General features: G+C 31.2%; 1 protein-coding gene across 1 annotated transcript in view; it reads right to left on the bottom strand.

Moving 5' to 3' along the window:
• LOC149482884 (alkaline phosphatase-like) overlaps nucleotides 1–13854 on the bottom strand; it is an 80855-nt gene extending 67001 nt beyond the window's left edge. The window contains exon 1 of the mRNA XM_089703056.1: nucleotides 13584–13854. The gene's annotated coding sequence lies outside the window, so the exon portion shown is untranslated. The remainder of the gene's footprint in view (nucleotides 1–13583) is intronic.
• Nucleotides 13855–14278: the final 424 nt, after the last annotated feature.

Here is a 14278-nt window from a genome sequence, read left to right as displayed (position 1 = left end):
AATAATTAATTTGACTTTTATTACAATATAATATCATGTATCATAAACCTGCCACTTCCCCTGTGTTCACCCTGCTAAATTTATAATACCTACTCTGTAACAATGCAACTTTCTTCATGTGAAATAATTTTCAAAATCAGTTGAAAAAATCGTTCATTCATGGCATCATATTATGCATAAAACCTCTTGAAATAATTGCAGTTACAAAATTTTTCATTACTTGTTCAAAGCGTCATTATCCCTGCTTCATCACTTGCACAAATTTCAGCCAAAATAGCTTAACGTCACCACTGAAATGAAAAAGCCCTTTCAACCACGCCTCGACCTCATAATTATAAGCTCTACGCATTAAACATAATCCAATAAATTGCTACGCTAGCAATAAAACCTAACTAAATTAGAGAGGTGGTGTAATTACAGAACCCTAGTAATAACACTGACACTTAAAATTGACTGGGTTTTAATGGCTCAAATTTCGCGCTATAAAATCAGACATAACAATATTTCCTTGATGAAAACAATAATTTGTAAGAATTAACTTCATGTTGTTGACACTCGAAAGTCCTTTGATGTTCAGCGAGCTGGCTGCGCACACAATAGTGAATTTTCCGCGTGAGTTTCTATTTAAAATGAAGACTTCGATATTCTTTGTTTTTTTTTGTAATTAAGTGACGTGTGAAATTATTGTTTTACAGTTGAGCTGTATGAACCAAGGAACTGATAAATTAATTATTATTGCCTAACAGGAATTGAATAATAAAGACAATGTCTTATATTTTGAATATAAAAATTATGTAAAAGGTACTACGTAGATTATAGATTCATAGAGTAATAATAATGTTGTACAGTGTGGTACTATATGGAATTGGTGACAAAAGTAAACCTTTGACGCACATAAAAAAATGGGACTCTACAAAAAAATCGAATTGTCATATATACATTTTCAACTTAAGAATTTTTTCATATTAAGAATTCCAGTATTTTCTTTACCCAGCTCTGCTCATATTTTCCACAATACAAAAATAGCTTCCAGAAATATCGACAGGAATGACATCGTGGTCACTAACACAAATGCGACGTTACATTTTTGCGGGTTTTCATGAAAAATGTTCTCTATTTTCACGCTTCACAGAAGCTCGTGCATTTGAAAAGGCCTCACGAGCTTTAACAACGTTGGCCACTAAATGTTCTCGAGGTAAAATTATTCGTGTACATTAATTTTTAAGAACAAATCATTTAAACGTTTCTCTTTTATTATTTTCTCTTGTACACCTGTTGATACTGGTGGCTTTTTAATTGGGTTGTATATTTTTTGGCTTCTATAATTACAGCATGCTCATTTAAATCGGAGAAATTTTAATATAATGATTTTATTTTTAGTTTGCGCCTTTGACTTTGAGATCTTATAACATAGCGGTTATTTCCTTTTGAAATTTTATTTTAATGGTACCTATCTGGTGGCTTTACGAGAATATAATCAACATTTTAATATGTTTTAAAGGTATTTGTGTCGTGTGTTTCTTCTTAATAAAGATAAATCCATACTAATATTATAAATGCGAAAGTAACTCTGTCTGTCTGTCTGTTACTCAATCACGCCTAAACTACTGAACCAATTTGCATGAAATTTGGTATGGAGATATTTTGATACCCGAGAAAGAACATAGGCTACCTTTTATTGCGAAATATGTACCACGGGCGAAGCCGGGGCGGACCTCTAGTAGATTTTATAATATACGCTCGCAATTTCACTCATAAATTGTCAACTTAATTTCGCATAATATCACAATATTTTATCAAAAATCGATGTGGGTGTAGTTTCAAGCAATTGAGAAAGAAGACAAATTTTACGTTTAAACTCATTTTGTAATATACATTCAAGCTTATGAAAAACGATTAGTTTAAAAATTTATAGACAATCTTAAACACAAATTACTCACGGTATGATTGCCAAAGCAAATACATTGTATATAACATCAATAAATTTACTCACGATTAATAATAATGTATTTAAATTTTTAAGTTTTTAGGTTTTTCTTTCGTGCCACATTTTGATTTCATCAGTTAAAAAAGCAATGACAGACTACTATCTAAATTGTCATAGTGTTATTATTACAGAAAAACCCAATTAAGATCTAATAATCTAACCTCAGCAAAGCGTGACTCTAAATACAAAACAATTTAACTTTGTCGATAGCGGATGTAAGAACTAAACACGTATACCTCATGGCTTCACGCTGCTAAAATACAATTTTCATAGTTTACGGCATAGTTCTAATGATCGGTTTTCAATTAATTTGACCTGAATTTCTATACTATAATCGACTAGGTTCAAAACTGTGAATACATAAGAGAGACTGAAGCAAACTTCTCTTAGCGGTGTTTAATATGAAATAATACCTATATGAGCGACAATTGTTTAACTTTACCGTTGAATTCCTTGAATAGTATGTAGGGTAGAATAACTTTGTCATATGAAATTTATAAGAAGTGATTAATATACCGAAAGGCTGAAATGTTTCACGTATTCTTGTTTTAGAATTTTTGTACTGATTGCAAAAAAGGAGAACTACATAATTAGATGATTACCATCGATCTGGAGATCGATGAATACAGGCTTCTTTAGTGTTTGTCTCATTCTCTCCAAAATATTTTATAAATGAAACAAAAATGTTTATATTATATCAATAGCTGATAGTTGAATGATGCTGATGATTTTATTAAAATAAAATGGAATAAATCTGGAAAAATATTACTATCAAGCAGGTTAGCTAGGTATAGAGCAACTTGAATAAACTTACTAAATCAAAAACGTAGTAAAGATTAAACTGTTTATTGTTATAGAAAAATGTTTTTAATTTCTTAGCGAAAGAATTAATTTTAAAAGAATAATTGGTGTACCGAAGATGACAAACTATTTTTAAAAGAATCGACGAACATGTATGTGATGGCGGTCCGTTCGGTCCGTTATATTTTGCATTTTCTTTGTACTATTCGCCACCTTTTTAATCAACATAATATTTGAGTTTTAATTATGTTTTGTGTGATATATGTTGGATAGCATTTTATGCACATACGAAATGTATTCATATAACAAAAATTTACCTGTATATATTTTTCGGTATTTTAAAAATTCTTCTGTTTTTAATTTTAACAATGTCTGTTCGTTTATTACCTAAATTCCTGCTTCCTTCAGAGAATGCAAAATATCAAACTGAATATCAATTATTTGGTGAATATTTTCTTAAATTTTTGTATAAGTCCAAAACTTTTAATATCTATCTCATTAATGAAAATCATTTAAATAAATCACTTAAGAAAAATTTTATATACTTGGGCCGTGAATTTTATAGACTTCCATTAATCTATAATTTGAATATAGCCTCATTAAAATTTCTCTTTGGATTTAAGTAGAATTGAATTTGGGTCTCGTCACTTCTTAAATAATTACGGGTGACGTTTGAATAAAATGTAAGATTGATATAAATAAATTAAATAATGGATTTGTAAGCTAAAGGTAGTTCTTTAAAGATAATGAATAATTATAGGATAGTAATAACCCAGATTTTAACATAAGAACGATTTTGTTCGTTAGAACTGTGATAACCTCTCTGTATTATCAGTTTAGCAAATTTAAATCACTCTGGTGTTTGTTATACATAACTTTAAATTATATAATAATACTAGCTGGCTCCGCTCCTGTTGGTCTTAGCGTGATGGTATAATATAGCCTTCCTTGATGAATGGGCTATCTAACACTGAAAGAATTTTTCAAATCGGACCAGTAGTTCCTGAGATTAGCGCGTTCAAACAAACAAACTCTTCAGCTTTATAATATTAGTATAGATTTTTTTAATTTTTCGATACATAACTATACAAGTAAATTAAATTAAAGTTCAATAATTGTTAAAATTTAATTTTATCTGCAACTAGCGGTCCGCCCCGGCTTCGCCCGTGGTACATATTTACGTTTTCTCCACATAAAAACAATCCTCGTACTTCAAGCAATATAATAAAAAAAGAATTATCGAAATCGGTTCAGCCGTTCTCGAGTTATGCGCTTACCAACACATTTTGCGATTCATTTTTATATATAAGACTAGCGGTCCGCCCCGGCTTCGCCCGTGGTACATAATATTTACGTTTTCTCTACATAAGAACCATCCTCGTACTTCAAGGAATATAATAAAAAAAGAATTATCGAAATCGGTTCAGCCGTTCTCGAGTTATGCGCTTACCAAAACATTTTGCGATTCATTTTTATATATAAGACTAGCGGTCTGCCCTGGCTTCGCCCGTGGTACATATTTAAGTTTTCTCTACATAAAAACCATCCTCGTACTTCAAGGAATATAATAAAAAAAGAATTATCGAAATCGGTTCAGCCGTTCTCGAGTTATGCGCTTACCAACACATTTTGCGATTCATTTTTATATATAAAGAAGATAATATATTCACACAGTACAGTTTATGCTTAAGTGAAGAGAATCTTAATATAACTTGATCTTGACAGAAGCCTTTCTCAATGGGACCAGGATGTGCCATTTATAAAAAGAAAGACCTTGATGCTATATAATAATACAAAAGTGAAGCGTGTCTGTCTTAAGGCTTATAAGAGGATACTGTACTTCACGAAAGTGTGAGCTTTATAAAAAAATTGGTTGTCTGTAAAGTCGGTTTACTGACGATAGTTGAACGTGACAACGTCCGATTGTGCTTCTTTGTCACTCGATCCGCGTTCTCACCACATGAGTAGAAAAATGTGCTCTCGCTTGCACTTCAAGCCTTACATGGAACGCCTCAGAGCGAGGTAACGCCGCATGAGTCATGTTTTTTCGTGCGTGCAGCCGGCTCTATCGAATTGTAAGACGTTGTCACGTCAAAAATAAATGTGTTGCTAAGCGTAAGAATTTAGAACGGCTCGACCAATTCGGTTAATGTTTTTTTAGCGGTTTTGTTGAGACACAGTAAAGTTCTTTCTCTTTCATTTCATTCTTTCATTCTTAAACATGAAAAAGGAGTAATAGCAAAATATAACTTCATATGTTGTGGATATGGTATATAATGTGTATGCTGATATAAGATTACATTCATGTAAGTAAAAAAATACGGCTTTACAAGATAGAAAGGCTCAAAGATTAATTTAGATTTATACTGATATTCTAGAATTCTGGTCTTAATATAAAACTCATGAATAATTGATTAAAAAAATTCGTTTCGATTATCAATGAGGTACGATAAAAAGGGGACACGTGCTGAAAATGAGCCAATTGTCGAACGAAGGCTGTTCAAAAACTTATAAAATTTTGCTTTAGCCTATTTTTCATTAACTTGACGTGCTTGTTAAAGAGATTTTCTCACGCGTCTGGATAATTGAAATGCAAAATTAGTTCAAGATGAGCTTTTTTTTAATTATGTTGCTTTAGTGCTATCACGTATTTTTTATAATGTTTTCATTTCGTACATTTCTTCGTCTCATAAATATAACATGCGTTCCGCCTGCGGCTTCGCCCGCTGTGTCTAAAACCTAATCCATACTAATATTATAAATGCAAAAGTAACTCTGTCTGTCTGTTACTCAATCACGCCTAAACTACTGAACCAATTTTCATGAAATTTGGTATGGAGATATTTTGATACCCGAGAAAGGGCATAGGCTACTTTTTATCCCGAGAAAATGACGCTATCCCGGAAATCCCACGGGAACGGGAACTATGCGGATTTTTCTTTATTGCGCGGGCGAAACCGCGGGCGGAAACCTAGTAGTTTATGTAAGTAAAAAGCTCCTCTTCAATTCCATTAATGATTTGAGCATACCTACATTGTGATAATATAGGGACAGAGAAAGCGACAATGTTTTAAATATTATGTAGTAGGTAATGTGATTATTTGTCATTATTTGCACATTATTAAGAAAAGTTAGAAAAAAGCTCATTTTTTTCTGATAATGATTACCTATCCCAAACGAACGAGTGAGAGTTGTTTGTGTCTACCAATCTCCTTTTTAACCTAAGTATTTAATTAATAATTTAAATTTAAATCAATTTTACTTAACTGCCGGCTTAACTTCTTGTTTCAATAATTTAATTTAATTTAATTAATTTGAGAAAATATCCGCCGACAGGATGGATTAACAACGTCTAAAAATAATTGGTTGATTGATTATTCAAAGTCGACGAAGACAAATGTATCTGCAAAACTTTAGAATAAACGATACTCCAATATACACTATTAATATTTATTCTTTAAAACATAATATTATTATTCATAGCACATTTAGAATTACATTCGTTATAATACGTGCAATATCATTTATTTGTAAAGCAATTAGACCGTTAAATGCCTGATGTTATTTAAATTATTTTGCATTTCGATAATATAGCATTTACATGCTCTAATAAGCAATGTTTACAATTCATCTGGCTAAATCTGGATTCAATTATGCTAATACGATTACAGTTACGCCTGACATTGATAAATGTTCCTTGTGCATGCTTATTTTGTATTTCAGCAATTCTTCTTGGACTGTCTTATTTGCTTATTCATCTATCTTCGTATATAGCTTGTAATGCTGGTTGTATTACGATATTACTAGATAGTATCGTTTAATTAGATATCGACGATCCAATTGACCAGAGGTTTATAGAACTGAAATATTTAAGAGTATGTAGCTAACAAAATGCTAAAATGAACAACAACAAAATATGTTAGTCTGGTTTTGGTTGTGTTTTTTATAATATGTATTAGTCTAAAAATTCTAGAAGGCTCAAAGGCTACAAAATCGAATGAACGATTTATCTCTTTTCTTTCATATGACACAATATTTTTCTTCACAATATTAACATTATTGAAAAGGTTTATAAACAAAAGGGTACGCAACATTTTCCTCGGCTCAGCCACGTCCACACCGACCGAGCTGCTTCGCGAAGCAATTGCCTCGCGAGGCTGCTAGCTCTATGCAGACCCCTCTATTTAAAATATATTTTTGTCGAATCTCCACTACGTAAAATCATTGGACTATTCGTCATCCTTCATTACTGATATGATACTAAAGTTATCCCATTTTCGACATCCAACTTATAGATGACCTCTGGATAAGCTAGACATTGGCATGTGTAATTTTCTATGTCATTGCCCTAAATATGAGATGATATTTTTATCGTCGCAATATTTATATACTCTCTGTTTCAGTCAACCCTATTGTTAACAGACAAGGCAAAAATTATGTTTATTTTTATATATGACAGAAAAATGATTCTGCCAGTTAAAAAATGTATCAGTTTAACTATTAAAATGGCCACAACAAGTGGCAAACGAGTATAATTACTAGCACTAATATAAATTGTATGTATTGTTTGTAATACTTGATTAAAGTAGATATCAATTAATCTCTCTTAGTTGTGGCTTACTTTCATAGTCCATTTATTGCAATTTACGGTTTCGTGGTTAATTTTGAGCCGCTTATTAATATGGGGTTTGTTCAAACTAATATGTTTTATAAACAAACAATGAACATCATTGATATCATAATTAAGCTACGATACGTAGAAATGATTATTCGTTTATTTAAATCAATTAATCAACGAAGTGACAAATATTATATTATGGTACAGAGAAATGAAATTTTATACGCATATCAAAAGGATGATTATTATGAGAATTCCTAAAATTTATAGATAGATTAAATCGAGCATATTTTGTATTCCTAAAAATAACACATAATCTACATAATATATAGCATAGCATTTTGTGTGAATTTCCTTTAAACAAAATAGTGTATAGTATAAGATACACACGATAAAGCTAAGTATCATATTCATATAATATATGTATCATTTGTTTTATTTTGCAGCTTATTTTAAATATAATATATTCACATCTTTCTCAAATATTCTATTTCTTATTGAAGAGTAACTGTTAGCAATAGTTACCTATTCAAATATAAAGGAGTGTTTCAACCAGATCTTAATATTGCTTTTCCCTTCAAGACAACCTACAGCAATAGATACAATATAGAATTCTTACATAAATACCAATGTCATCCCTTTAAGACATTTAAGGCATTTCTAATAGTTTGCTATGGACCTTCACAAATATTTCTATGATAATATTGTCAAAGTTTTCGGCCCAAAAACTGATCTTTAAGAACATTATAATAGATAATATAATAGTTCTTTCTCTGCGTGAAAGATAGCGTTATTTGAAAACTAATTATAATTAAAAATATCATAAACTAGCGGTCCGCCCCGGCTTCGCCCGTGGTACATGTTTACGTTTTCTCTACATAAGAACCATCCTCGTACTTCAAGGAATATAATAAAAAAATAATTATCGAAATCGGTTCAGCCGTTCTCAAGTTATGCGCTTACCAACACATTTTGCGATTCATTTTTGTATAAGAAGATTAATATAACAATATATCACATTTTTTCCAAAAAAACATACAAATTTTACCTCCATATTTTAGTAATAATTATTTTTTTAAATATATCAGAATAACGTTTTACTTAACTTACATTTCTAGGCCACTTAAAAATATGTAAAAATTATTTAATTACACCATAATATGAACATTGAACACGGGTAAAAAGTCACATAAATCTTAGCCTGACAGCTCGTGTTATTAATAAAATTTATTAAAATCACGTATTCATGAGAGCCACTTATTTTCACGCTTTGGGTCACAATCTTCACGGGAGTTTCAATACATTTACCGAAGATCCATAGTGTTTTATCTTTTCCTTTCAATTAGCGAGTGGGCTGTATATTATAATGGTACGGGAGCTATTAACGTTTTAAAAAAAGTCATTTTAGTATAGTTGGGTTTTTGATATACTGTTTCTCTTGCTATTTCGGTTAGAGTCCGCGCTGTCTGGCTGGCGGTAGTGGTTGCGTTTATTAGTGCGCACAGGAAAATATCCGTAATTTAAAGTCATTTATTAACGCGTAATTTTTAATCTTTTGCCTTTAGATAGATCCATCAGACATATTTTTTTTATTGCAATACGTTTTTTTCGTTGTTAAATAGGTGCCATACGCAATTTTTTATTTCAAAATAATTAAAATGTCATCGAAATAAGTGAAATTACATCAACATCAAAAAATTACGCGTTAATAAATGACTTTATGCAGATAAGATGCGCACTAATAAACGCAACCACTGCGGCCAGCCAGACAGCCCGGACTCTAACCGAAATAGGAAGAGAAACAGTATATTATCAAAGAACCAACTATACTAAAATTCTCTCTTGTCAACGTTGCTAGCTCCTATACGATAAATGCCTACCGTTTTCTATAATAAAACAGCACCTTAATGAATAGGTATTATAACTTATGCGAAAGTTACTGTCTCTCTCTTCTTCACGCTTCAAACACTGGTTCGATTTGGATGGAATCTGGTAGAGTGCTTGAGGCCTGAGAAAGGACATAGGATAGGTTTTATCGCGCGAATCCCACAAGAACAGGAACTACATATGTGGGTTTTTCTTTGACATGGCGAAGCCACGGGTGGAAAGCTAATTCTTCATAATTTGGACTTTCTGAGAGCTATACAAATAATAATTAAAACGAACTGAGCGATAAAAGCTGTTCGCGAAGCTGCTCGCTCTATATGCACCCGATTAATGAATTACGCAAGCTTTGCTACTCTTTTTATACCACGTCATCGTAACATACCTTATTATTTTAGTGATAAATATTAATAAATGAAGAATGAAATAATAATTTTAATTTCAGTACAAATACGTAGTATGAATATTGAATAAGTATGATGTTCTCTCCAATCAGATACAAAGTAACATTACTCAGAATAGTAACGATAAGACTCACTTTTGACATTTTATTTCCATGTCAAAGCAGGATTGTAATAAATAACCATTTTCTTGTTTATCGTGCTCACACATCGAGCGTGATTTGAATTTTAATTCACTCGTTCGGATCCGGGGATCCACATTTAGTAGGGCTAAAAGCAAATCCACATTTGTAATCCAAATTACAACACTCGTATATTGCTGCAAAAACAATTAGCTTCCACTCGCTTATGTAATCCTAGTGTAAACTTGTATTAGTAAAGTGTAAAAAGATTATTCGTGATAATGGTATTGTTTATATTCACTACAAAAATATGCTATATAGTTACACATAGGCAATGATATTCGCCTGCGTATATCACTACTAGTATAAAGGAAAGTCGCTTTTTCTGTCCCTATGTATGCTTAAATCATTAAAAGTACGCAACAACACAACAACAATGTGTTTTTTTAATAGATAGTGTCATTGAAGAGGAAGATTTATATGTATAATTTATTAGGTTTTAGATACAGCGGGCGAAGCCGCGGGTGGAGAGCTAGTCAAGATATAAATTATACGTCACAGAGATAATACATAGTATACCCCGCTTCGCTGGATCGCTTCCTGCCACAATCAATCTGAATTACACAGGGTACTAAGGAATTCAACATAACATTTACAATGCAAAATCGTTTAACTATCGATTAGTATTCCAGGTGTTACTTTAGAGAAAACGCGATTACAGTATATTCGAGTTCTTTCTATAAAATTGCAATAAGGGTGTTTTTCCACCAATAATGTGCGAGGATGTGTAGGGAATGTATTTGTAAATAACCAATAGTATCGATTAAAACTTCAAACTCAATGAAGCGATATGATTGGTTCTTACCAACACATTCCTCGCACATCTACACATCTTATCACATTATCAGTGAAAAAGCACCTTTGCTGAGTAAAAGCTGCATTTCCTTGCATAAATAGGTTTTTACGGGAAGATACACTTTCTATATAATTAGAGTAATCACATTAGTGGATAGCTATTTGTTTGTTCTCGTCACATTAATTTGGTTAATGGAAGCGATTGGGTAATTTACTTAAGTCGTATATTTTCTTAACTGCGACAAGCTCGTATAACTAGCGTAGTAAAATCAAAACAGAATGGCTAGCAGCTGATGGTCAAATATGTTTTATTACCAGTAATATTCCTGTATGGAAAAGGAAATTAGTAAGTTCTTTATTTCCCAAAAGATTAAGAAGTAATTAAATTATATATATTTCTTTATAATTTTAAAAGAAGGTAGGTAAATTATCATTCACAATATTTTGTTAAACGGTCGTTAAGAACTAAAATAAGCAAAGAAATGGGTCTGATGAAAGATGAAAACAATTCCAGTCTAATCTGGGCGAGGATATTGTAATGTAGGCGTAGCTTTTCCAGCCATTTACGTTTTGATCACTGGAAAAGCTCACAAAGACAATGCAATATATCTTAACAATTAAGTTTAATTTTGCAACTATTATCAAAATTAAGTTCAAACAACGTCACATAATCGCCTATACCTATTTAAGTACATAATATTTCCAACTGCAAACCCTCTTACATTATTACCTCACATTCGGTTACGAACTAAAATATATTTTTTACGGTATGTATGTATAATATTGCGCCAATCTTATTTGAGATGACACCTTCTCTCAAAACGCCTACGAACAACAATGGAAATGAAATATACATCACTCCCTAGTATTAAACAAAGTCGCTTTCTCTGTCCCTATATTCCTATGTATGCATATATATATTTAAAACCACGCAACGGGTTTTGATGCGGTTTTCTTAATAGATAGAGTGATTCAAAAAGGTTTTAAAATATAATTTATTAGGTTTTATAGACAAAGCGGGCGATACCGCGGACGGAAAGCAAGTATACAATAAAAAATAAGCCCTTCCAACAGAAAACCAACAGCTTCCTATATATATTTTAGATTTCTAATCTCGCTACAATTTTTATATAGATAATTTCACTCTACAATCAGCTAAAGTCCAAGTCAATTTATGTTTATAATTATGACCAAACTTCGTGGTTATTGCTGTTTTCGCTTAAGGCTTTAAGAACAAGTTGTTATAAAATATTTATACTAAGCCTTCTATACTAGGCCAGACACGTTAATAGTAGATGACATGATAAAAAATGAACACATTTTCTCATCTCTAATAATTTATTCAAGTTTTTTGTAAGGCTTTTAGAACTAAAGCGCTTCGCAGCTTGTGATGAAATATAGCGATTAGCGTGTATATAAATTAAGATCCACGAGCATGTTGCTTGAAGAATTGCATACTTTGACGAATTCTTAAATAGTTATTAATTACTTTAACTACTTATGAGAAAACTGTAAGTACCTATACCTAATAAGTACCTGAATTATGTATTTAATTACAATTAATTATATCCTTGTCCAAGTCTTACATTACTTCTAAAATTTTAGGAATTTATTAAAGGAACACAAAGAACACTTTAATATTATATGGGTTACTTTTAATAAAAAATTGGACGGGTGAACGTAGGGCTGAATATGACGTTACTGAGAATAAAAGTCATTATCAAACAATTCTGTCAATTATCAAAATGAAGAGAGGAAAGCTCCACTCAAAAATAAATCGATCTAATCATTCTTTTTTTTTAAGAACTGTTCTTCCTATACTTTAAACTATTAAAAAATATTCAATCATATTCAATTTGAAATCGAAGTACATATTATATATATAATTGATTGAAACCGATTTGAAACATTCGTTTAGTAAAAGCATAAAATACCTATAATATATAAAAAAAGCTGCCGGCTATAAGCCGAATATAAATGTTCGTAGTGAACTACGGAATATCATAGCTATCTGCTACGAACTACGAAAATTATATATATTCGTAGCAGTTAGCTACGATACTTTCACATATCCTAGATATTATACAAATACCATAATTTAAATGCCTAAACAGGTCTTTCCAATTTTCAGAGTTCAAGAAAACATCTTTTTTTATAGCTACTGAAGACAGTAAAATAATAGAGTCGGCATATTGTCATTAAACAAAAATTCACAACTTCTCTTTATATTAACGTAGTTAAGATTATTTCAAACTCTAAAATAGTAATAGCACTGCCATGAATTTCTAATAGTAATAACAACCAAAAAAGGAATACCGAAGCGTAAAACGTATACTCAAACGAAATTCAATACTTGAATGCCCCTTCAAATATGGCCATTGCTTCAAAATGAAGTATTAATTGACCCAAAATTGGTTTTCAGAGTGCTCTTAGGTGATTAAAATGCGACATCCAGGATATTGTTCATTTAACAATAACCTATGACACAGATCGAAATTCTAAAGCAAATGCATCATTTAAGAGATGTTCTATGAATTAATTATATTATAATCATAAAGCGCATTGATTGATTGCACATTGAGGGGATTTTATATTATTTATTATTTTATAAAATCTACTATGCAATTGCAGAATATCAATAGAATAATTAAATAGGGTGCCTAATACTACTGCATAATATATTTTAATTTTAAATTCATAGTATCCGTCAAAAAATCAAATTTTCGAAGCCAAGACGTTCATCACACAATTTAAATAAGATGAAAAGCTTACCTACGCAATAACGCGAACCAGTACAAATCGCGCGGAAGTATCCTTTAAACGTCTTATTTTTTCTTATGATAACTATCACAAAAAAATTGGTAAAGGACAGTTTTTTCTTATCCTAAAATGAGTCAAACTTATTGTAAACTCACCAAAATTTCACTATCCATTGTTACCTAATTAAAACTTCTAAACTTTCAACTTGTAATGTCAACTTGCACAATTACAAATTCATAATCACTATAAACACCAACAATAATTAACGAACAATTCAATACAGCTCTACAAACATGAGTTCGATAGAATATCTCAGTTTAGTACACTTTTTCAAATTAATATTCACATAAAATATACGATATTTTTACGTAAATATGCGGAGTTTCAAAGGTCATGCCTGATCAAGTCCGTCGGGGAGCGAGAATCCGTACACACTGGTTTGAAGGAGATGAAAATTTACAACGCATGCGCTACAAATCACGGCCCTTAAAAGATAAGATTTTTCCCCGTAAGCAAATAAGTTTTCGACCGGTTGAATTTTTATTTCGGTATTTTCGAACGTATTTTAAGCACTTTATTTTTAAATGGAGCGTCGATTTCACTAACCTTAAGTTTGGTGTTGAAATTTTGTTTACGTTCTAAAAATAAAGTCTTTTAGATTTATAATCGCGATATTGTCGTCGTCACTGATTTATTAGGAACAACTGATTTTTGAGACGTCTACATAATTATTTATTTTAGATGGTAATTAAACATAAATTTAACACAGTGTTAGAGCGTTGTATGTTGGGTTGGGTAATTATTCTAATCTTATGTTATTAAGTAACAAATATTTTTTCTTTTAGTAATC

This window comes from Colias philodice, chromosome 14 (genome assembly GCF_061535455.1).
Source record: "Colias philodice isolate Cphi_HAF_F1 chromosome 14, ilColPhil1 Martin Lab GWU primary, whole genome shotgun sequence".
Taxonomy (NCBI): Eukaryota; Metazoa; Arthropoda; class Insecta; order Lepidoptera; family Pieridae; genus Colias; species Colias philodice.
Note: the sequence above shows the minus strand (reverse complement) of the source record. Positions and strands in the feature narration are given on the sequence as shown.